Source organism: Rattus norvegicus, chromosome 1, assembly GCF_021556685.1.
Source record: "Rattus norvegicus strain SHRSP/BbbUtx chromosome 1, alternate assembly SHRSP_T2T, whole genome shotgun sequence".
Classification (NCBI taxonomy): domain Eukaryota; kingdom Metazoa; phylum Chordata; class Mammalia; order Rodentia; family Muridae; genus Rattus; species Rattus norvegicus.
Genome location: NC_141534.1, coordinates 82,716,024 through 82,741,369, shown reverse-complemented (window position 1 = coordinate 82,741,369; position 25,346 = coordinate 82,716,024). Strand labels below are relative to the sequence as shown.

Below are 25,346 nucleotides of genomic sequence, written 5' to 3'. Positions count from 1 at the left end.
TGCCTCCTAATCCATTCTTTCAGAATTTTGTGACTGCAGGACCTCAATCCGAATTGCATACCTATGGAAGACTCTGAGAAAAATTAGGTACATACCAATATCAGGACTTTTACCTACCTTTTCCATAAGTACAATATAATTGCATGTTATTAAATCTACAAACATATTTGATTTTGTTTTTTATGCTTTAATATTTTTTACAATGTACTCATTATCCCTTTCCCAGACTGCCTCCTGACTCTTCTTCGTGCCATACCTCCTCCACCAGCTTCAAGAGGAACTCTGCACCTCCTCAATCCCCACATATTCCAATCCTGTGTGTCTCACATCTCTCAGGGATTAAGTGTGACTTCTCTCGCTGAGGCCAGACCAGGCTGTCCTATGTTGCATATGTGTTGGGGTTATCATATCAGCTGGCAGATACTACCTGGTTAGTGGCTCAGTGTCTGAAAATTCTTTGTTTCTCAGATTAGTTAAGACTGCTGGTCTTCCTATGGCTCACTCTCCTTCTCAGGATCTTCCAACTATTCCGTAATTCAAACACAGTGATCGCTGGCTTCTGTCAATTACTTAATATAGTATTTTTGTGTTTGAGATCAGAAAAAATTCCATCTTAGTCTATTGACCATTGGAGGAGCAACTGTAAATACAGACAGTATTTTGTCATGTATGTGCCCTGACAGAAATCAGAAAATGTATTCTGATGTTATCTTCATTGATACTTTGTTTGTTTCTTAGCCTGATTGATAGTTTGCTTTGATAGGTGATTTCTATGTGTAATTCCTGTCTGTTCTGGAACTCATAATCTATATAAGGTTACAGATTCAACTGCCTTATCAAATGTATTTGATGGTATCAGGGTGGAGACACAGGGAAAATCTCCATGAAAGCATAATGTTGAATTAAATTTAAATAATAATTAGAGAAATTTTGTTTTCCCAGAGAAAACTAAGGAGGTGAATGACAAGATGTTATGGACAAGGCACACAATTTGGTAGATATGATACTTCTATCTATTACTAGAGGATCCAGTGAGAGTGATTCCAAAACTGTATACATGCACTGTAACCAAATATTTGGTGGGTATATGGCAAATTTTTATTTGACAGAATTTCTGAAATATTTATTCAGAAATATGATTTCTCCCTGATATTTTGGACGGAATATCTGTCTGGTTTCATTAAAATGATGTAGATTTTGGGTGCAAAGATGTATCCAAGCATTCCTGCACTTGATGCCAAGATGGAGAAGATCTATCTCAACAGCAACCATTACCCTGCCTTTGGTGCTATGGTAAACAGGGAGGAAGGTGACCCAGACACTGCAGAACACTAGCATGCTGAAGGTCAAGAACTTGGCTTCATTGAATGTGTCAGGCAGATTCTTTGCCAAAAAAGCCATAGTGAAGCTTCCAAGGGCCAGACAGGCCAAATATCCAAGGACACAGTAGAATGCTGTAGTGGAGCCCTTGTTGCACACGATGATGATCTGGCCATGCTCAGACTGTTTATCAATATCAACAAAGGGAGGAGAAACTGCTAGCCAAATTGCACACAGAATACATTGCAATAAAGTACATATGGGAATAATGTAGTTGGGTGCACCTGATATCAGGAAGTTTCTTAACCTTCTTCCTGGGTCTGTGACTTTGAAAGCCAGAACCACAGTGATTGCTTTGACCAGAACTGTGGAAATAGCCACAGTGAATACAATTCCAAATGTGATTTGCTGTAAGATACAGGTACTTTTGTTAGGATGGCCAATGAAGAAAAAGGAGCACAGAAAGCAGAACATGAGTGACATGATTAATATGTAGCTGAGGATTCTGTTATTGGCCTTCACAATAGGAGTGTTATGGTGCTTTACAAAGACCCAAAGTACCACAGCAGTGAATGCAGACAAACAGAAGGCTATTAAGGCAAGTGCCATCCCCAAGGGGTTTTCATAACTTAGAAATGTCACAACTTTCTGAATGCATTTGTTCTTTTCTGTGTTGGCATACTGGTATTCTGGACAACTCATACACAGATCCATATCTATTGTTCAAGGAAAAGTTCAGTTAGTACTGCTTTAGAAACTTTATCGACAAGGAATTTCAAGTAAGTTGTTGAAAGACACATAGCAATGCTGCCTTTAATGCTGACAATGTAATTTCAAGGACATTTCAACACAGCATTGCTTTCAATTCATAATGTTCACAAAGATGTAATGAAAAATAATGCCAAGACATTATTTCTTTGTTTATTTAACATTATTGATTATATCATATACAATGTTATCAGAAAGAAAAGATTTCCAAAACCATTTCTTGTTCTATGTTGATATCAATTTGAATATTGAACTGAGAGAATGATGCCTTTGTGGAGAGCAATTATTTGATAAGTTGCCTAAAAGCCTAAGAAGTTAACTTAGTTAAAACCTAAGAACGTTTTACTCTAGCAGAGAACCTGAGTTCAGATCCCAGCACTGATGTCTCATGAGTGCATGTAAATGTAACTACAGGGGTATTATTTCCTCTTACGTGTACTTGTGCATGTACTACCTATACCACAGAAATAACAATTGGTATAATGAAGTGTTGTACGGAATTTCGTGGAATTCATTTATGTAAATATTAATTATTTTTATTTTTTCATCTAAAAACGTTTCAGTATACTGTTAGAAATTATTGTAATTTCTAAATCACAATGTAAGGTTGGAATGCATGATTTCAAAAGACATTTTTGAATATATTGCTTGGTTCTACTTCATGCATCATGTGAACTAAGTCAGATTGCAAAACTTAGCAACAAATGACTTGACTGCTGTACCATCTCACAGGCATCATATGTCTTTTGATAACTTTAATTCATTATATAAATGGAAAGGTAAAATAATTGAAAAGCTAACCATAAATTTTATGCATGTTGCCAACCCTAAATAATAATTTTAATAATGGGTTTTGTTTGTAAAATGCTAAATATGAGTCTCACCATATATTCTGAATCATGGATTAACCCTTATCTCCTGTGTTCTGTATTCATATCACATCTGGCTGTTAGTATGATCCTCAGAATTTTACATACTTAGCACTTTCTTAGATATTTTCAAATACTTTTGTCTTCTATATTAATCTTACAGAGAACATGGATTTTGTACCTAGTCATTCCATTGTCTAGTTTCAATAGATTGTCTATTACATTAGGTACTTCATGGGCTCATATATGTACATGGTATGTATAATCATATACATTATCAATATATTGATGAAATATGACTAATTTAATTTTTAAAAAAGTTGATTAAATCTAATGTACATGTTGTTTTAAAATAGATCATTTACTGGGAAAAATCTTGTGGAAATTCCCTTATATTGCAGTTTTATTTCAAGGTATTTTTTGAAGAATGTAATTTGCCATTAATTTTCAAGGAGTTAATATGTGGTTTAAGGCACAAGGTATATGTGTTTATTTATTTTTGGCATAATTTTGTTATTTATATTTATATCTACAACCAGTAAATTAGAAAAGTGATATATTTTATATTTTCAGTTGCCTTTGGTTGACTTCATAATCTTGGGGGGGGCACAAGAGTAATGTATATTTACAGGGTTTATCCGAGCATCAAACACTTACTTGTCTCATTAGAAATTTCATTTTCGGGGTTGGGGATTTAGCTCAGTGGTAGAGCGCTTGCCTAGGAAGCGCAAGGCCCTGGGTTCAATCCCCAGCTCCGAAAAAAAGAACCAAAAAAAAAAAAAAAAGAAATTTCATTTTCAGGGCACAGGCTGCAAACAAAACAGCAGGCTTCCATTCCCTCCTTTCAGATTTTTCTGAATTCAGGACTACAATCTGCACTGCAAACAGAAGGTGGCATCTGATAAAAAATTAGACACAATAATAATGCGTTTTAGCTATTTGTTTTTTTTGTTTTATATTAGTATATTAAGATTCAATTAGTTTGTTTTATGCATAGTAACTGCCTTTTTATTCTGTCCACTTTTAATGATGAGCTATGAATGTTGGAAATACAGTGAAGAAATGGTGGATAATTTTCAATGTCTAGTTATTCAGGAAACAAAGATGATGGTGAGTTGTGTGTAAAAACTAGAGATTGAAACCTCATGTTTTGGTTTTTTTTAATTAATTATTTTCAATTTTGCACTAAGTACTGTGAACAGTATTTGGGATATTTTCTGAACCAACACTAGCCTGCTCTCATATATTCTAAGCATTTTCTTAATTGTCAATTGACCTAAGATTGCCCATCTCACTGTGGGCAGTATATCCAGGAAATAGTGACCTTTTGAGATCTATGCCTTAATTCCAGTCTCCAGATATGCACACTTGTATGTCTTTGACTATAAGTCTTACATCAAATCACCCCTTCATCTTCATGTTCCTTATTACCAAATTTAATGAAATCAACAGAGAAGCAAGTTAAGATTTTAAGCCATCTGAAAGAGGGATAGTATGTCTTTTAAACACTGATAACAAATATGATCTTGAATAAATTACCATTTCAAAACATAAGAAATTTTATATGAAAAAAAACAGTGGACTATGTAGCACTGATTTATTATGGTTTGAAATGATAAAATGATTTGTAGCGACCTTAAATATGGAGTGTTTCATGAGGTCAAAATGTCCCACAGTAGCTGCAAATACTATAAAAGGATGGATGAAAATTAGACTGTTTAAGTTAATTGAAGACTTGAAGAGTTCTTCTTATGATTTTCATACGGTTGAAACAAGGTCTCACCATGAACTAGCTATAGATTAAATCTCACAATAAAGGTCAGAGAACATTTTCTCTTTTTTAACCATCATTTTGTCTAAATTTATGTTAACACTGTAATATTTTGAAGGCTATTTTGAGTTAGAGTACTAAAAAGGGCATACTTTTATGCTTCACTTTATTTTAAAGTAATGTCTCCATATAACACATGGCAAGTTTAGGCTCACAATATAGGGCAGACTGACAAGAAAGTGATTTTCAGACCACTGCCTCTAAAGTGCTTGGATAAAAACATGAACAAATAAAACTACGTATCATTATTTCTGACTGTCACAGATAAAAATTTTGTCTGCATGTATTTTCAAGAGGTTTGTGAAAGAAAATATCATATCAATATCTGTTTCTTCTGTCCTATCCATTGTTTGATTTCTTTAACTCTGAATAAAATCTGGACTTGGTTAACAACCTAGTCATAATATTTATGGAAAATAATGTAATTCAATATTGTGTGCTGTATTAGATTCAAAGCACCAGCATATGTGGAACCATTCTTGCACTTCTGAATTAAGTTCTCTATGTTCTCAGAGTATGATCTTTTTGTTGGGGTTTATGTTCCTTTTGTAGGTGTTTTAGCCAAGGATTATTCCATACATGTAAATCAAAGGCATTGTTTTCTAATTTCCTTTTTCCCTCTTATAACACAATTTACTCTTTTCCTATAATTTTATAAAAAAATTAGTTCTTGTCTTGTATGTGTATTAGTCTGTACACCATCTGAAAGGCCAAGAATATCTTAAAATTTAAAAAAAGGCTTCTTGTCGTTGATTAAATTTAGAGATTATTACCAAAATTATTCAAATATAATTGAAAATTATGTCTTTCTTTTGTCTAATTGCTGTTACTGCACTATTTAATGGGTTTTAATAACTATTTCTCTGTCTTTTGTACTAGCCCTGTGTACATTTGCCTTTGAAATTTGATCATCTAAATTAAAAGTTGAAGGGGGCCTTCAAGTATATTAAAAATTGATGTTTCTGTGAACTTGCATTCCCATAAATGTATTAATTAGTGAACTTGGTACATGTCATTCTATATATGTGAAAACAATTTTTAGTATAATAACAAGTGTTAGAATTATGAATATTAGTGTTTTATAACTGTAACATTAGTATCACTTGTATCAACATGTGTTCCAAAGGTTTATGTTAAGGGAGGAGATTACTGTGTAATACCAACAATGATATGAAAAGAATACTGTTCACTTTAAAGAAAGAATATCAAGCAGTGGAAAAGAACAATATTATATTCATTATATTTCAGATAATGGTTCTGATATGACAAAGGTATAATTTATGCATGAATGAAATCTTCAGTGAATTAGTAAAATATGTTAAAAATGAAAGAAGAAAGATAAAACAGGAGCCTTCTAATTATTTCCTGATGTGGGAAAATGTTTCATTTCAATCCGTTGCAGTGTTACTGCTGTGTAGTATAAATCAATAAATTAGTACACACCCACCTTTCTACTTCCTGTGGCCAACTCAATCATGTCTCCATATAAATGAAAGGGTTCACCATGTATAAAATATGGGCTGATCTTTGCTATCTTCACCTTAATCTGAAGGTGTTGTGAGACATTCTGTATGTGAACAACATCATAGTCTTCCTTCACTCTCTCTCTCTCTGTTTCATAATCACTTTTTCCCCAAGAGGATTAATAAAGTGCATTTTTCTTAGAAAGGAATTTATCTAAAAGACAAGTGTTGCACAAAAATGTATATATCATTCCTTCAAGTCATAAAATACACTATAATTTAATAGTTAAAGCTACATAATTTAAAGAATGAAAGAGAGAAATCCCAACAGAAGGAATTGGACAAATTAAAATTGGTTTTATGTGGAGGTCCTTTATTTAGTTGGACGTGCTTTGTACATGGCAATAAGAATAGATCAATTTCCGTTCTTCAACATGCTGACCTCCAATTTAAGCAGGAACACTTGTTGAAAATGCTGTCTTTTTTCTACTGGATAGTTATAGACTAGGACTTCAAGTACTATATTGAATAGAGAGGGAGATATTGGGCCAAGTGAACCAAGACCTTCCAAATAAAACCAGATACACTGAAACCAATAGAAAAAAAAGTGGGGAAGAACGGCAAATACATGGACACAAGAGAAAATTTACTTAACAGAACACTAATAACATGTTCTAAGATCAAGAATGAACAAATTTTACCTCATAAAACTGCAAACTTCCATAGGGCAAAGGACAAAGTTAATAGAACAACAAAGCAACAAACAAATTGGGAAAAGATCGTTACCAACCCTACATCCAATATAGCTTTAATATTTAATATGTACAAAGACTTCAAGAAGTGAGGCTCCAGTGAATGAAAAACCCTTGTAAAAATGTGATACAGAGCTAAACAATGAATCCTCAACTGAAGAATATGGAATATCTTAGAAGCCACTAAAGAAATGCTCAGCATCCTTAGTCATTAGGTAAATGCTTATCAAAACAACTCTGAGATTCTACCCCACACTGGTCAGAATGGCTAAGATCAAAAATTCAGGTGACAGCAGATTCTGGCATGGATGTGCAGAAGAGGAACATTCCTCCATGGTTGGTGGGATTGCCAGCTGGTTAAACCACTCTGAAAATGACTCTGGTGATTCCTCAGAAAACTGGACTTAGTACTACCTGAGGCCCAAGTTATATCACTCCTTGGCATATACCGGAAAGTTGTTCCAACATCTAATAATGACACATGATCCACTATGTTAAAAGCAGGCTATGTATAATAGCCAGATCCTGAAAAAAAATCCAGATATCATTAAACAGAGGTGTGGATAAAGAAAATGTGGTATATTTGCACATTTTATAAACAATGTCGTCATGAAATTCTTAAATCAACGGAACTAGAAAATATCATCCTGAGTGACATGACAAAATCACAAAAGACCGTGCATGGTATTCACTCACCAATTAGTGGTTATTAACCCCAGAGCATGGAATAATCACGATGCAATTTACAGACCACTTGAAGCTCAGGAAGAAGGAAGAACAAAGTATGACTGCTTTAGACCTTTTTAGATGGGGGAACAAGAAAGCTCACCAGAGGAAATATTGTGATACATTTTGGAGCAAAGTCTGATAGAAAGGCCATCCAGAGAATGCCATATGTAGGGGATTCATCCCATGTAATGATACCATCCAGAAAATATTGTGCATGTCAGGAAGTACTCATTGACAGGAGCCTAATATAGATGTCTCTTGAGAGTCTCTGCAAGAGCCTGTTATATACAGAGATGAATGCTTGTAGCAAAACGTTAAAATAAGAAGATGGTCCCTAATGGAGCAGTTAGAGAAAGTGCTGAAGGAGCTGAGGGGTTGGCAACTCCGTAAGAAGAATAACAATATCAACAGACCATAAATCTCAGAACTTTCAGGGTCCCAAGGATTAATCCACCATAACAAGAGTACACATTGATGAACCTATGGCTCCAGCTGCAAATGTAAGACAGGATGGGTGTGTCAGGCATTAATTGAAGGAGAGTCACTTGTTCCTGTTAAAATTTGATGCCCCATTGTAGGGGAATGTTAGGTGGGGAGCTTGGAAGTAGTGGGCGGTTGGGTGACAAAGCAACATCAAAGAAGCTGGCAGAGAGTGGATGGGATAGTGGGTTTCTGGAGGGGAAATTGGGAATGGGGACAATATTTAAAGTGTAAATTACAAGACACCACCCTGATCTGAAGTGACCTAGTAAAATAGCTCCCTGCACCCAAATCCAGTGGGAGAGCTGAAACTTCAGAGAGGCAGACACTCCTTGAAAGCCAGAAGAGACTACAATCTGCCCACATTTCTGACTCTAGAGGAAAATGCCTAGCACCATCTGGGAGCCCTGTACATAGGGACCTGAGAAAAGGTGGGCAGGCCTTTCTCGTTGCTGCACTCACAGAGAGCTGAATTGCAGCTTCCGAATAGTGAGTTCAGGCCTGAGACCAGAGGTAAGACCAACTTTTCTGCTCCAAGTGACCTGCCTGGTGGATTCAGAACACAGAGAGGCAAAATTCCTCTGGGAAGGGACACTTCCAGTTTTTAGCTGGAGCCCAAACCTCGATGATCCTGGCCAACAGCTCTCTGCTCCCAAACACTGTGGAAGAGATAACTCATTGCCCAAGCAGGTGGGTACGCCTGAGACTGCAGGGCAGTAGAGAATACCAGTACTACACACCCTTACCCACATTCCTGGCCCAAGAGGAAATTGTATAGGGACTCTGGGAACAGGAAGATAGGGGCACTCAAGCTGCAGGTCCCCTGTGCTCTAGATACCTCCCGTATCTTATGGGACTCCGTCAAACAGTTCCCTGCACCCACATGGGAGGGAGAGATAAACCTTCAGGGGGCAGACATGCCTGGGAAGCCAGCGGAGACTGCACTCTGCCCACATTTTTGATTCTAGAGGAAAATGTCTAATGCCATCTGGGACCCCTGTGCACAGGGACCAGAGAAAAGGCAGGCAGGCATTTCTGGTTGCTGCACTCACAGAGAGCTGAAACACAGCCCCCGACTTCAGCCTGAGATCAGAGGCAAAACCAACTTTTCTGCTAGAAGTGGCCTTCCTGGTGGACTCACGACACATGCCTACAGGAACAGCTGAAGACGAGTAGACAGGAAAGACTACATGCCTGAAAGCAGAATACTCTGTTCCCATAATTGGGTAAAAAAGTAGAGGAAAAGAGGTCTACAGCACTCCTGGCACACAGGCCTATAGGACAGTCATGCCACTGTCAAAAATAGCAGAACAAGGTAACACCAGAGACAAACTGATGATGAGGGCAAGCGCAGGAACCAAAGCAACAAAGACCAAGACCACACGGCATCATTGAAGCACAATTCTCCCATCAAAACAAACACTGAATATCCAAACACACCCGAAAAGCAAGATCTAGATTTAAAATCACATTTGATCATGATGATGGAGAACTTCAAGAAAGACATAAAGAGCTCCCTTAGAGAAATGCAGGAAAACAAAAATAAAAAGTAGAAACCTATAGAGAGGAATCACAAAATTCCCTGAAAGAATGACAGGAAAGCACAATCAAACAGTTGAAGGATTAAAAATGGAAATAGAAGCAATAAAGAATGCACAATGGGAGACAACCCTGGATATAGAAAACCAAAGGAAGAGACAAGCAGTCATAGGTACAAGCATCACCAACGGAATGCAAGAGATAGAATAGAGAATCTCAGGAACAGAAGTTTCCATAGAAAGTATTGAAAAACTGTTAAAGAAAATGTAAAACGACAAAAGCTACTGGCCCAAAATATACAGGAAATTCAGGACACAATGAGAAGATTAAACCTAAGTATAATAGATATAGAAGAGACTGAAGACTCCCAGCTCAAAGGACCAGTAAATATCTTCAACAAAATCATAGAAGAAACTTCCCTAACCTAAAGAAAGAGATGTCCATAAACATACAAGAGGCCTGCAGAACTCCCAATAGAAAAGAAATTCCTCCTGTCTCATAATAGTCAAAACACCAAATGCACAAAAAAGAAAGAATATTAAAAGCCTTAAAGGAAAAAGGTCAAGTAACATATAAAGGCAGACCTATCAGAATTACACCAGACTTCTCACCAGAGACTATGATAGCCAGAAGGTCCTGGACAGATACCATACAGAACCTAACAGAACACAAATACCAGCCTAGGTTACTGTATCCAGCAAAACTCTCAATTATCATAGATGGAGAAACTAAGATATTCCCTGACAAAACAATATCTTTCTACAAATCCAGACCTACAAAGGATAATGAATGGTAAATCCCAATACAAGGAGGCAAGCTACACCCAAGAAAAAGCAAGAAACTAATCATCTTGCAACAAAACAAAGTCAAGCACAGAAACATAATCTCGCATCCAAATACAATTATAAAAAGAATCAACAATCACTATTCCTTAATCTCTCTCAACATCAATGGACTCAATTCCACAATAAAAAGACACAGATTAACAAACTGGATATGCAATGATGACCCAGCATTCTTCTGCCTACAGGAAACAAACCTCATGAACAAAGACAGACATTACCTTAGAGTAAAAGGCTGGAAAACAACTTTCCAGGTAAATGGTCTGAAGAAACAAGCTAATATCGAATAAAGTCGATTTTCAACCAAAATTATCAAAAAAGATAATGAAGGACTCTTCATATTCATCAAAGGAAAAATTCACCAAGATGAATTCTCAATCCTAAATATCTATGCTCCAAATACAAGGGCAGTTACATACATAAAAGAAACCTTATTAAAGTTCAAAGCACACAGAGCACCTCACACAATAATAGTAGGGATTTTCAATACGGGACTCTCATCAATGGACAGTCATGAGAACAGAAATTAAACAGAGACATAGACAGAATAAGAGAAATCATGAACTGAATGGAATTAACAGGTATTTATAGAACATTCTATACTAAAACAAAAGGATATAACTTCTCACCACCTCATGGTACTTTCTTCAAAATTGACCATGTAATCAGTCACAAAACGGGCCTCAACAGATACAGAAGGATAGAAATTGTCTGACGCACCACGGCCTAAAGCTGGTCTTCATTAACAATAAGGAAAAAATGCGAACATATACATGGAAGATGAACAATGCTCTACTCAATGATAACCTGGTCAAGGAAGAAATAAAGAAAGAAATTAAAAACTTTTTAGAATTTAATGAAAATGAAGGTACAACATACCCAAACTTATGGGACACAATGAAAGCTGTGGAAAGAGGAAAACTCATAGCTCTGAGTGCCTGCAGAAAGAAACAGGAGAGAGCATATATCAGCAGCTTGACAGCACACCTAAAAGCTCTGGAACAAAAAGAAGCAAAAAAACCCAGAAGCAAGTAAAAGATGGTTTTCTGAGAAAATCAACAAGATTGATAAACCCTTAGCCAGACTAACCAGAGGACTCAGAGACAGTATACAAATTAACAAATTCAGAAATGAAATGATGACATAACTACAGGATCAGAGGAAACTAAAAAAAAAATCTTCAGATCCTGCTACAAAAGCCTATATTCAACGAAACTTGAAAATCTGAAGGAAATGGAAAATTTCCTAGACAGATACCAGGTACCAAAGTTAAATCAGGGACAGATATACCATTGAAACAACTCCATAACTCCTAAAGAAATAGAAGCAGTTATTAAAAGTCTCCCAACCAAAAAGAGCTCAATCCAGATTGGTTCAGTGCAGCATTCTGTCAGATCTTCATAGAAGACCTCATACCAATACTATCCAAATTATTCTACAAAACTGAAACAGATGGAGCACTACCGAATTCCTTCTGTGAAGCCATAATTACTATTATACCTAAACCACACAAAGACCCAACAATGAAAGTGAACGTCCAACCAACTTCCCTTATGAATATTGATGCAAAAATACTCAATAAATTCTTGCAAACTGAATCCAAAAGCACATTAAAACAATCATCCATCAAGTAGGCTTCGATCAAAGAATGCAGCGATGGTTTGACCTATGAAAAATCATGAACGTAATCCACTATATAAACAAACTGAAAGATAAAACCCCCATCGTCATTTCATTTGATGGTGAGAAAGCATTTGACAAAATTCAACATCCCTTCATCATAAAAGTCCTAGAAAGAATAGGAATTCAAGCTCATAAATAATCATAGTAAAAGCCATACAAAGCAACCCAGTACCTAATATTAAACTAAATGTAGAGAAACTTGAAGCAATCCCACTAAAATCAAGGACTAGACAAGGCTGTCCACTCTCTCCCTATTTATTCAATATAGCTCTCCATGTTCTGGTCAGAGCCATCAGACAACAAAAGGAGGTCAAGGGGATACAGATCGGAAAAGAAGTCAAAATATCACTATTTGCAGATGATATGATAGTATATTTAAGCGATCCCAAAAGTTCCACCAGAGAACTACTAAAGCTGATAAACAACTTCAGCAAAGTGGCTGGGTATAAAATTAACTCAAATAAATCAGTAGCCTTCCTCTACACAAAAGAGAAACAGGGAAATTAGGGAAACGACACCCTTCATAATAGACCCAAATAATATAAAGTACCTCGGTGTGACTTTAACAAAGCAAGTAAATGATCTGTACAATAAGAACTTCAAGACACTGAAGAAGAAAATTGAAGAAGACCTCAGAAGATGGAAAGATCTCCCATGCTCATGGATTGGCAGGATTAATATAGTAAAAATGGCCATTTTACCAAAAGCAATCTACAGATTCAATGCAATCCCCATCAAAATACCAATCCAATTCTTCAAAGAGTTAGACAGAACAATTTGCAAATTCATCTGGAATAACAAAAAATCCAGGATAGCTAAAGCTATCCTCAACAATAAAAGGACTTCAGGGGGAATCACTATCCCTGAACTCAAGCAGTATTACAGAGCAATAGTGATAAAAACTGCATGGTACTGGTACAGAGACAGACAGATAGACCAATGGAATAGAATTGAAGACCCAGAAATGAACCCACACACCTATGGTCACTTGATTTTTGACAAAGGAGCCAAAACCATCCAATGGAAAAAAGATAGCATTTTCAGTAAATGGTGCTGGATCAACTGGAGGGCAACATGTAGAAGAATGCAGATCGATCCATGCTTATCACCCTGTAAAAAGCTTAAGTCCAAGTGGATCAAGGACCTCCACATCAAACCAGACACACTCAAACTAATAGAAGAAAAACTAGGGAAGCATCTGGAACACATGGGCACTGGAAAAAATTTCCTGAACAAAACACCAATGGCTTATGCTCTAAGATCAAGAATTGACAAATGGGATCTCATAAAACTGCAAAGCTTCTGTAAGGCAAAGGACACTGTGGTTAGGACAAAACGGCAACCAACAGATTGGGAAAAGATCTTTACCAATCCTACAACAGATAGAGGCCTTATATCCAAAATATACAAAGAACTCAAGAAGTTAGACCGCAGGGAAACAAATAACCCTATTAAAAAATGGGGTTCAGAGCTAAACAAAGAATTCACAGCTGAGGAATGCCGAATGGCTGAGAAACACCTAAACAAATGTTCAACATCTTTAGTCATAAGGGAAATGCAAATCAAAACAACCCTGAGATTTCACCTCACACCAGTGAGAATGGCTAAGATCAAAAACTCAGATGACAGCAGATGCTGGCGAGGATGCGGAGAAAGAAGAACACTCCTCCATTGTTGGTGGGATTGCAGACTGGTACAACCATTCTGGAAATCAGTCTGGAGGTTCCTCAGAAAATTGGACATTGAAATGCCTGAGGATCCAGCTATACCTCTCTTGGGCATATACCCAAAAGATGCCTCAACATATAAAAGAGACATGTGCTCCACTATGTTCATCGCAGCCTTATTTATAATAGCCAGAAAATGGAAAGAACCCAGATGCCCTTCAACAGAGGAATGGATACAGAAAATGTGGTACATCTACACAATGGAATATTACTCAGCTATCAAAAACAACGAGTTTATGAAATTCGTAGGCAAATGGTTGGAACTGGAAAATATCATCCTGAGTGAGCTAACCCAATCACAGAAAGACATACATGGTATGCACTCATTGATAAGTGGCTATTAGCCCAAATGCTTGAATTACCCTAGATCCCTAGAACAAATGAAACTCAAGACAGATGATCAAAATGTGAATGCTTCACTCCTTCTTTAAATGAGGAAAAAGAATACCCTTGGCAGGGAAGGGAGAGGCAAAGATTAAAACAGAGACTGAAGGAACACCCATTCAGAGCCTGCCCCACATTTGGCTCATACATATACAGCCACCCAATTAGACAAGATGGATGAAGCAAAGTAGTGCAGACCGACAGGAGCCGGATGTAGATCGCTCCTGAGAGACACAGCCAGAATACAGCAAATACAGAGGCGAATGCCAGCAGCAAACCACTGAACTGAGAATAGGTCCCCTATTGAAGGAATCAGAGAAAGAACTGGAAGAGCTTGAAGGGGCTCGAGACCCCAAAAGTACAACAATGCCAAGCAACCAGAGCTTCCAGGGACTAAGCCACTACCTAAAGACTATACATGGACTGACCCTGGACTCTGACCCCATAGGTAGCAATGAATATCCTAGTAAGAGCACCAGTGGAAGGGGAAGCCCTGGGTCCTGCTAAGACTGAACCCCCAGTGAACTAGTCTATGGGGGGAGGGCGGCAATGGGGGGAGGGTTGGGAGGGGAACACCCATAAGGAAGGGGATGGGGGAGGGGGATGTTTGCCCGGAAACCGGGAAAGGGAATAACACTCGAAATGTATATAAGAAATACTCAAGTTAATAAAAAAAAAAAACCTTCAGCAAAGTGGCTGGTTATAAAATTAACTCAAATAAATCAGTAGCCTTCCTCTACAGAAAAGAGAAACAAGATGAGAAAGAAATTAAGAAAACCAAACCATTCATAATAGCCCCAAATAACATGAAATACCTCCGTGTGGCTTTAACCAAGCAAGGGAAAGATCTGTATGATAAGAACTTCAAGTCTCTGAAGAAAGAAATTGAAGATCTCAGAAGATGGAAAGATCTCCCATGCTCATGGATTAGTAGGATTAATATAGTAAAAATGGCCATTTTACCAAAAGCAATCTGCAGATTCAATGCAATCTCCATCAAAATACCAATCCAATTCTTCAGAGAGTTAGACAGAACAATTCACCAACTCATCTGGAATAACAAAAAACCCAGGATAGTTAAAACTATCCTCAACAATAAAAGAACTTCCAGGGGAATCACTATCCCTGAACTCAAGTAGTATTGCAGAGTAATAGTGATAAAAACTGCATGGTGTTGGTACAGAGACAGAAAGATAGACCAGTGGAATTGAATGGAAGACCCAGAAATAAACCCACAAACCTATGACAATTTTATTTTTACAAAGGAATGAAAACTATCCAATGGAAAAAAGCTAGCATTTTCAGCAAATGGTTTCGGTTCAAATAGAGGTCAGCAAGTCGAAGAATGCAGATCGATCCAGTCTTATCACCCGGTACAAATTTAAATCCAAGTGGATCAAGGACCTCCACATCAAACCAGATACACTCAAACTAATAGAAGACAAAGTGGGGAAGAATCACAAACACATGGGCACTGGACAAAATTTCTTGAACAAAACACCAATGGGTTATGCTCTAGGTTCAAGAATTGACAAATGGGATCACATAAAACTGCAAAGCTTTGGTAAGGCAAAGGATACTGTTTTTAGGACAAAATGGCCACCTACATATTGGGAAAAGATCTCTACCAGTCCTACAACTGATAGAAGGCTTATATCCAAAATATACAAAGAATCCAAGAAGTTAGACTGCAGGGAGACAAATAACCCTATAAAAAATGGGGTTCAGAGCTAAACAAAGAATTCACAGCTGAGGAATGCCAAATGGCTGCGAAACACGTAAAGAAATGTTCAATATCTTTAGTCATAAGGGAAATGCAAATCAAAACAACCCTGAGATACCACCTCACACAAGTCAGAATGGTGGAGATCAAAAACTCAGGTGACAAAAGATGCTGGCGAGGATGTGGAGAAAGAGGAATTCGCCTCCACTGTTGGTGGGATTACAGACAGGTACAACCATTCTGGAAATCAGTCTGGAGGTTCCTCAGAAAATTGGACATTAAACTACCTGAGGACACAGCTATAACACTCTTGGGCTTATACACAAAAGATGCCCCAACATATAACAAAGACACATGCTGCACTATGTTCATAGCAGTATTATGTATAATATCCAGAAGCAGGAAAGAGCATAGATGTCCTTAAACAGAGGAATGGATACAGAAAATGTGGTAAATCCACACAGTGGTATACTACTCAGCTATCAAAACAATGACTTTTGAAATTCATAGGCAAATGGATGGAACTGAAAAATATCATCCTGAGTGAGATAACCCAATCACAGAAAAACACACATGGTATGCACTCATTGATAAGTGGCTGTTAGTCCAAGTGCTCAAATTACCCTAGGTGCACAGAATACATAAAATTCAAGAAGGATAAATAAAATGCAAATGTTTCACTACTCTTTAAAAGGGGAACAAGAATACCCTTGGGTGGGAATAGGGTGGCAAAGCTTAGAACAAAGGCAGAAGGAAAACCCATTCAGAGCCTGCCCCACATGTGACCCATACATATACAGCTACCAAACTAGATACGATGGATGAAGCCAAGAAGTTCAGGCTGACAGGAAGCAGATGTAGATCTCTCCTGAGAGATACAGCCAGAATACAGCAAATACGTAGGTGATTGACAGCAGCAAACCACTGAACTGAAAACAGGACCCCATTTAGCTAATCAGAGAAAGGACTGAAAGGGCTTGAAGGGGCTTGAGACCCCATATGAACAACAGTGCCAAACAACCAGAGCTTCCAGGGACTAAGACACTATCCAAAGACTATACTTGGACTGACCCTGGGCTCCAACCGCATAGGTAGTAATGAATAGCGTAGTAAGAATACCAGTGGAAGGGGAAGCCCTTGTTCCTGCCAGTCTGAACTCACAGTGAATGTGATTGTTGGGGAGAGGGCAGTAATGGGGGGACCATAGGGAGGGGAACACCCATAAAAAAGGGGAGTTGGAGGTGTTAGGAGGATGTTGGCCAGGAAACCCAGAGAGGGAATAACAATCGAAATGTAAATAACAAATACCCAAGTTAATAAAGATAGAAAAGTGTTAATTAAAATATCCCATGAAGGAAAAAAATAAAATGGTCTAAAAAATGAAATTATCATAATTTTGAAAGGACTTCAGTTCTCTCAGAGAAAACTACCAAATACAAACTGACAAAATGCTGATCTAAACAGAGTTATGCAACCCACACACACATACCCACACAAACACATTAACACATGGAAAGGTTCACATCTCTTCTGAGTTACATATATAATAGAGCTATACCGTTATTTACTCACAAACATACATACATGTTGACACACAGATGTAAATTTAAGGCACAGAAATAATATACATGTTCACAGATATAGAATTACACAACATACACATATTGACACACACATAAACAAACACACATACACACACACACACACACACACACACACACACACACACACACACAAGAATGCATACCGAAATGCACGAATACACAGACTGATAGCAACACACAGGGATTAGTACAAAATATAAGCAGCAGCCCTGAATGATATTGACACCAAGAGAATTTATAATCACACATACTCACTAAAAGGCAGATAAAGGCCAAGTCAAGCAGAGAGAAATAGTCATAAACCTACACAATAAAGCAGATACAAACACGCATAAGGACATAACAAACACTCACAATATATATGCAATAGTATACAGAGGCATATGCTCTGACAATCACACAAAGAAACATACACACATACACAAACATTTATAGAAAGAAATTCATACATAGAAAAAATGTTGCTCAAATCTGCAGTCATAACAATACATAAACATGTATGTTCCAAGCAAAACAAATAAAAACACAGATACACAGACCGTGTAAAAAATATAAATTTACACAGCGAGAAAGATACATTCACCACTATAAACATATTTTTATAGATGGAAATGACTACCAACACTATTTCTTGTTTAATTACTCTCAGAAACCAGGTGATTAACTGGAGGCAAACTATGGGCAGAATCAATCAATGACCTTAATGAAAACCATTCCTTAAAATGCTTTACAAACAATTGATGGGTATATAGAAAAACATCTTCAATCATAAAGAAAATTCATGAAAGAGTACTGTTTATATTGAATATTTGTTGTGGTATGCTGATGGATATTCAGGTGCTCCCTAGGAAACAACCAATTTTAATTGATAAATGGTGCCTTTGTTTTCCATTCAAGTTTATAAATGTCTAGATTTCTATTATTTAAAATGTTCAGAAACAAATCTATTTTGGAAAACATCTGTTATTTCATTAAGTGTATGTATTTGTGTGATTCTAAATGGCTATACAATTGAAGACACCTAACCTCACCCATTAGAAGAAACTCTATGTATCCACTGGTCTCCATCTGGAACCAGAGCTAAGGCTCTCCTCCAGTCTCCAGACCCAAAACCTGCCTCCAGAGAGCTGGTCTCTCAGGTGTGCTCTCACTCCTAAGCCCACAGCTGTGTCCCCAGTTTTGCTAAAATAACTGTACAAAGAGTGGCCCATGAAAACACATAGGGTGCTGGGACCATGGAGGAGCCTGGGATAGGAGCCTTCTGGCTTGCAAGTCTTAGATACCCCAGCAGGGAAGAAAAGCAAGACTCATATTTAAAAACACATTTCATGATGATCATAGAAGACATTAAGAATGACATAAATAACTCCCTTTAAGAAAATCAGAAAACACAATTAAACAAATAAATGCCTTTAAAAAGAAAACAGAAAAATCCCTTAAAGAGTTACAAGGAAACACAACCAATAAGGTGAAGGAATTGAGCAAAACCATAGAGGATGTAAAAATTAAAAAAAGAAGCAATAAGAAATCACAAAGGGAGCCACCCTGAAGATAGAAAACCTAGGAATGTTATCTGGAGTCAAAGACATGTGATTCGCCAACGGAATACAAGACATAGAATCAAGATTCTCAGGGACAGAAGATACTATAGAAAATGTTTACCCAATACTCAAAGGCAATACAAAATATAAAAAGGCCCTAATGCATAAAATTCAGGAAATCCAGGAAACTATGAGAAGAACAAACCTAAGGATAATATGTATAGAAGACAGAAAAGAATCCCAAGTAAATGTCCAGTAAATAGCTTCAACAAAATTATAGAAGGAAACATTCCTAACTCCAAAACAAAGATGCCTAATAAACGTACAAGAAGCCTACAGAACTCCAAATAGATTGGACCAGAAAAGAAAAAAAATCTAATGCTCCTGTCACTTAATAGTTAAAACTCAAAATCCACAAAACAAAGACAGATTATTAAAAGCAGTAAGGAAAAATTGTCAAGGAACAAATAAAGGCAGAGCTATCAGTGTTATATCAGGCTTCTCAATAGAAAGATCAATGATAGGAGACCCTGGGCAGATGCCATACAGACCAAACGAGAACAGAAATGCAAGCCATGATACTATACCCAGTAAAAATCTCAATTAACAGCAATGGAGAAACCAATATATTCCATACCAAAACCAAATTTACACAATATCTTTCTGCAAATCCAGCCTTACAATGAAAGTAGATGGAAAAGTCCAACACAAGTCAGGAAACTACACTCTAGGAAGAGCAAGAAAGTAATCTTCTTTTGACAAGCCAAAAACAAGACGGCCATACAAACATAATTCCACCTCTAACAACAAAAATAGCAGGAATCAACAATCATTGCTTCCTAATATCTCTTATCAATGTACTCAATTCCCCAATAAAAAGATATAAACTAACAGAGTGGATACATGAACAGGACTCAGCATATTACTGCTCAGAGGAAACACACCTCAGTAAAAAAGACAGCCAGTACCTCAGAGTGAAAGGCTTGAAAACACTTTCCAAGCAAATGGTCACAAGAATAAAACTGGAGTAGCCATTCTAACATTGAATACAATAAACTTTCCACAAAAATTATCAAAAAGTTAAGGAAGGCCACTTCATGGGCATCAAAGTAAAAGTATATCAAGATGAACTCTCAATTCTGAACGACTGTGGCTCCAAATTCCATGGAACCCACTATAATAAAATAAATTTACTATAGCTAAACCATTCCTTGTAAAACACAAAATAATAGTCAGAGGCCTTAACACCACACTCTCATCAATGGACAGATCATGGAAACAGAAATTAAAAAGAGATTCATTGAAACTAACAGAAGTTATGGAATAAACAGATGTCTGTTAAACACTTCATCCTAAAACAAAAGAAATATACCTTCCTCTCAGGATCTCATGGAACCTTCCCAAAACTTACCATATAATCATTCATAAAACAGGCCACAACAGATACAAGAAGTTTGAAATAATCCCATGCATCCTATCAGATCATCATGGCCTAAGGCTTGTCTTCAAAAACAACTATAACATCTAGAAGCCCACATGGACATGGAAGTGGAACAACATTCTACTACATAATAACTTGGTCATGAAAGAAAAAAAGGAGGAAATTAACTTTTGAAAATGTCATGAAAAGGAAGGCACAACTTGCTTAGATGATCAGGTTGACAGCAGTTGACCACACACTTGAAATCTCAAGAACAAAAGAAATAAATACATTCAAGAGGAGCAGACAGAAGAAAAAATCAAAGTCAGGGCTGAAATCAATCAAGTAGAAACAAAGAGAACTACACAAGGAATAAACAAATCCAGGAGCTATTTCTTTGGGAAAATCAACAAGATATACATAACCCCTTAGTCAGACTAACCAAGGAGCACAGGCACAGTATCTAAATTAACAAAATCAGAAATTAAAAGGGAGATGTAAGAGAAACTGAAGAAAATAAAAAATCATCAGATCCTATGATAAAAGCCTATACTCAACAAAACAATTAATTCTCTATGAGATGGAAAATGTAAAGCAATGATAGAGTGTTGTTAGTAGGTGGGGGTAAGTGGGAGATCTTCAAAGAAGTAGGGGAAGGGGAGTTGGAAGTGAAGGAAAGGGGATAACATTTGACATGTAAAAACAGGAAATATCTAATAAAAATAAAAGATAAAATTTCCACCTTCAAGCAGTGAGTACTTGCTCCTTTCTCATTTCTTATTTCCTGATTATCAACTTCTTCCAGATTTTTCTCATGGAGGACATGTGCTATGGCATACACAGCATTGTATATATTATGACTATAATCATTAAAGTCTATGTCAATCTTCTGTTAGCCATTCCAATGAGTCAGTGGATGTAAAGTTCCACAATATTTTACAGTTAGATGCTGAGGCTTCATGGTTAAAATAGTTCCACTCTGGTATTAACAGATTTAAATCTCTACTTCTGAGATGATATCGTGTCTCTACAAAATTTTTAAAGCCAGAAATCTCACCATGGTGGTGTAGAAATGCCAGAGTGCCATAGAATGTGCCATGAGTTAAGACTCTCTTACTTATCGGGAAATCCAACTCTGATTTGGTGACCCAAATCCTCTGCATAACTGGAGATCCCCACATTCTGAAGCTCAATTCAATAATACTCTGTGTTTCCCCATAAATGATAATAACATTTGTGGATGACATCACAATTTGGTTGTAGTACATTTCAGTTTTAGGATAGTGTGAAACCTCACTGTTTTTCATCATGTTCACAAAGGCAAAGCAAATTTCCTTGTCTTGTGTCTCTTTTTTCAATTCTGAGAGAAATTGATGGCCTTCATCATTATCTGAGATGAGAAGGCCAACCCAGTTCCAGTTGAAATAAAGTATGAAGGAGACCATTGCCAATACTAGTGATGTGTCCTTTGGGGTCATCTGATAGAGATAGGGAAATTGTTCATTATCACTGAAGATGGAATGGAAAGGTCCATAGGAAATCTGAAGGAACTATACAGAGAGCAGAATGAGGTGAAGTTCACTTAAAAAAAAAACAACTTGTAATCATATTACCTACAGTGAATTACTTATGACTTTTTCTCTCATCATTGATTCAAATGAACAAATGTAGAAGCCTGATACATTCAGTTCTAATAGGAACAGCAAGCATAGCTGTATGACAAAGATATAACAAAACATATTTGCATATTATAATAACTTCCATTCTGTCATACAGAATGTCTTGATATCTGTGTGTTCAATGTTTGGAGAGATTTTAATATATTTACAACTTGGGGATATTTGTTTATTTTTTTTCAGAATGGCATTCATGCCTTAATCCAGAAATAGTTCCTCTACTATTTAACAGGAAAATCTGATGCATAACACTTCTTTAACTGTAGGAACACATATTGTTTTCTTGCCCTACTTGTAGGTATTCCTTGTACACTACAGGATGTGACTCACATAAAGATGCTATAGATCTCCTTTTCAGAAAAAGGCTCCAAAAATACTCTTCCTATGTCATCTTCAGGAAATAGATAATCAGAACAAAGTAAATTTAAAAATGTAAACACAATTTGGCTGCCTGAAAGTGTTAGCAGCAGATCATATTATTAAACTTATTCTCCTAAATAACCAAGAAATTTTGATGCAAAATATATCAGACTCAAAAGTTGTCTTTCTTGAAGCAATTATACAGAAACAAAGGTAGATCGAATGGAGTTATCGCTAACATATAAAGTATCTTATAATGATGGGAAAATAATTATATGGAAAGATATGAAAGAATGAGGTATGAGAACGCCACAATCCCTCTTTCTTAGAAATGTTCACTTATGAAGGTCCACTCTTGTATCTTAGGAGGAGCAAAGAAACCAAAAACAATATAAGACATAGCATTAAATTCCACAGAGACATGATTTAATCATTATATTATTAAATAAGACAATTTATAATAACAATAGAAATAGGTTGATGAAATTTTTGACAGAGATTCTAATAACAATGGGCACAGTGACCCTTATTGGTCAGTCCAACACTCGCTGCTAGTAAAATGACTAACTTCTCAGACATGATAGGAGGTTTTTATCCTGTCTAGTGACAATGAAATGTTATGAGGTGCCAGGCTAAAAATGGTTTGTCATCATTTGTAAAAACAAGTACTACAGATAATTAAAATTTTGTTTATAGAGAAAATGTTTGTAAAATGAAATCTGATCAATCACACTTCATCACTGATAACCATAACATAAGCTGTCTATGTACCCTAACAGTCTAAAAGGCTGTGTTTTAAAACAGCTATCAGCAACTCACCTCCTTACTTGAGTTGCAAGCCTCATCAGCACTTTCAATCCTTTCTCTAATCCTCTAACTTGGTTCCATTCTTAGTTGAAATGGTTAAATACTAGCATTCACCTCCTTACTTGACATGTTCTGGTTGTGCCTCTCAGAATACAGTTATATCAGTCTCCTATCAGCATGCACTTCTTGTTTCATCTATCTTATCTGAGTGATTCATAAGATATTTGCTGAAGACTATACTCACTTCAAGTGTACAGGTATAAACTTGGTCCAGGTACTTAGGGCAGTAACTTTATGATACTTTCCTGCAGACTACACTCACTTCAAATATGCAGGAATACATTGTGCCATATACTTAGTGCAGAAATTAAGGGTTTGTTCCACCACACAAGCATAATTCATCTGCTTTCTACTAACAAAGGACTGTGATATATTCATTCTGGGTACTACTCATCATTATAACTTAACTTATACTAGATATCATTGATAACCTTTCCAGTTAAAATAAAACAATGCTAGCATCCTACTGAGAACTAGGAAAATAAATAAATTGCAGATACATTTGTATTTGCCAGGATTATATGATTAAAATGTAGAAAAAATTGAAGTAATATGTTCATTTTTTGCAAAAAAAGTGGGGCACGAGACAGTTTAAATTAGATAATACCATATTGTGGCTATATTTCTGTAAAGATTAATATCTCCAGTGTCATCTCTGTCATTTAATATAATCTGGTCATTAAACAACAAATATGTGCCTATATATTTAATGATTAATCTTGAGGTAAATGCAATTAGGTTTTTCAACAAAAATTATATCCTTGTTGTGTTTTCACTTTAAACTCTATAAAATTGGTGATTTCAGGATATTCTCTATTAACACACACCAAATTTTCAAATAAACATTTTACTAATATATAAAAGTAATTTAAGAATAAACCTTATGCAGTGCTAAAACTAATTACTTCAGTGAAACTTTTTACTTCAGTGAAACTAATTACTTCAGGAAACAACCATAACATAAGCTGTCTATGTACCCTAACAGTTTAAAAGGCTGTGTTTTAAAACAGCTATCAGCAACTCACTAAAGTGAATATTGATATCACAATGGAAAATGTTCACCTATATGTTCTAAAATTACTGCAAATAGTCTTGTAAGATATAAATATCATAAGGGGGTCAGAGATTAACCAACTTAGGCATGGAAAGAGTAGACATGTTTCTAAAGCAATGACAAAATTATAAAGGAAAAATCCTGTATTTCTGTTCTCAAATTTTATAACTGTCTCACACCACAAATGTAAACTATGCCAGTGACAAGAGACATAAGTTTTCACCACTGTTATTAGTAGCCTCACTATACCAAGAATGTATACATATCATTTAATTCCATATGTTTCAATATATTTTACTCTAAAGACAGAGTGACAAACTGAACTTTATAAAAGACAACAGCCAGTGATTGTACATAAACCGTGTGAAGCAAACAGCCGCAGGTCTTTCTGATTTTACCATTTAAAGCAATTGGAAGTCTTGCCCTCTAATGACTTAAATATTCCTTGCTCATTACATGAAAACATTTACCTCCGGGTATTCACAGGAATTATGAATTTCTGAGTGTAAAGATCTTCTCTTTACAAAATACATGAAGCATTAGAAGGGAAATGGTGACCCAATGCAATGAATCTGAGAGAGTAAGTTTGCATGTATGTAAAGTTTTGATAACTATAGGCACCATGAAATTGCTGAAATGAGCATATACTCTAGGAGAAAGACATTGATGGAAGAATGTAAGCAGAGTTTATGATCATTTGTTTGCAAGTACATA

The 25,346-nt window shown here is 36.4% G+C and overlaps 1 pseudogene; it reads right to left on the bottom strand.

Moving 5' to 3' along the window:
* Window positions 1-1,127: 1,127 nt before the first annotated feature.
* Window positions 1,128-23,861, bottom strand: Vmn2r116l-ps23 (vomeronasal 2, receptor 116 like, pseudogene 23; annotated as a pseudogene).
* Window positions 23,862-25,346: the final 1,485 nt, after the last annotated feature.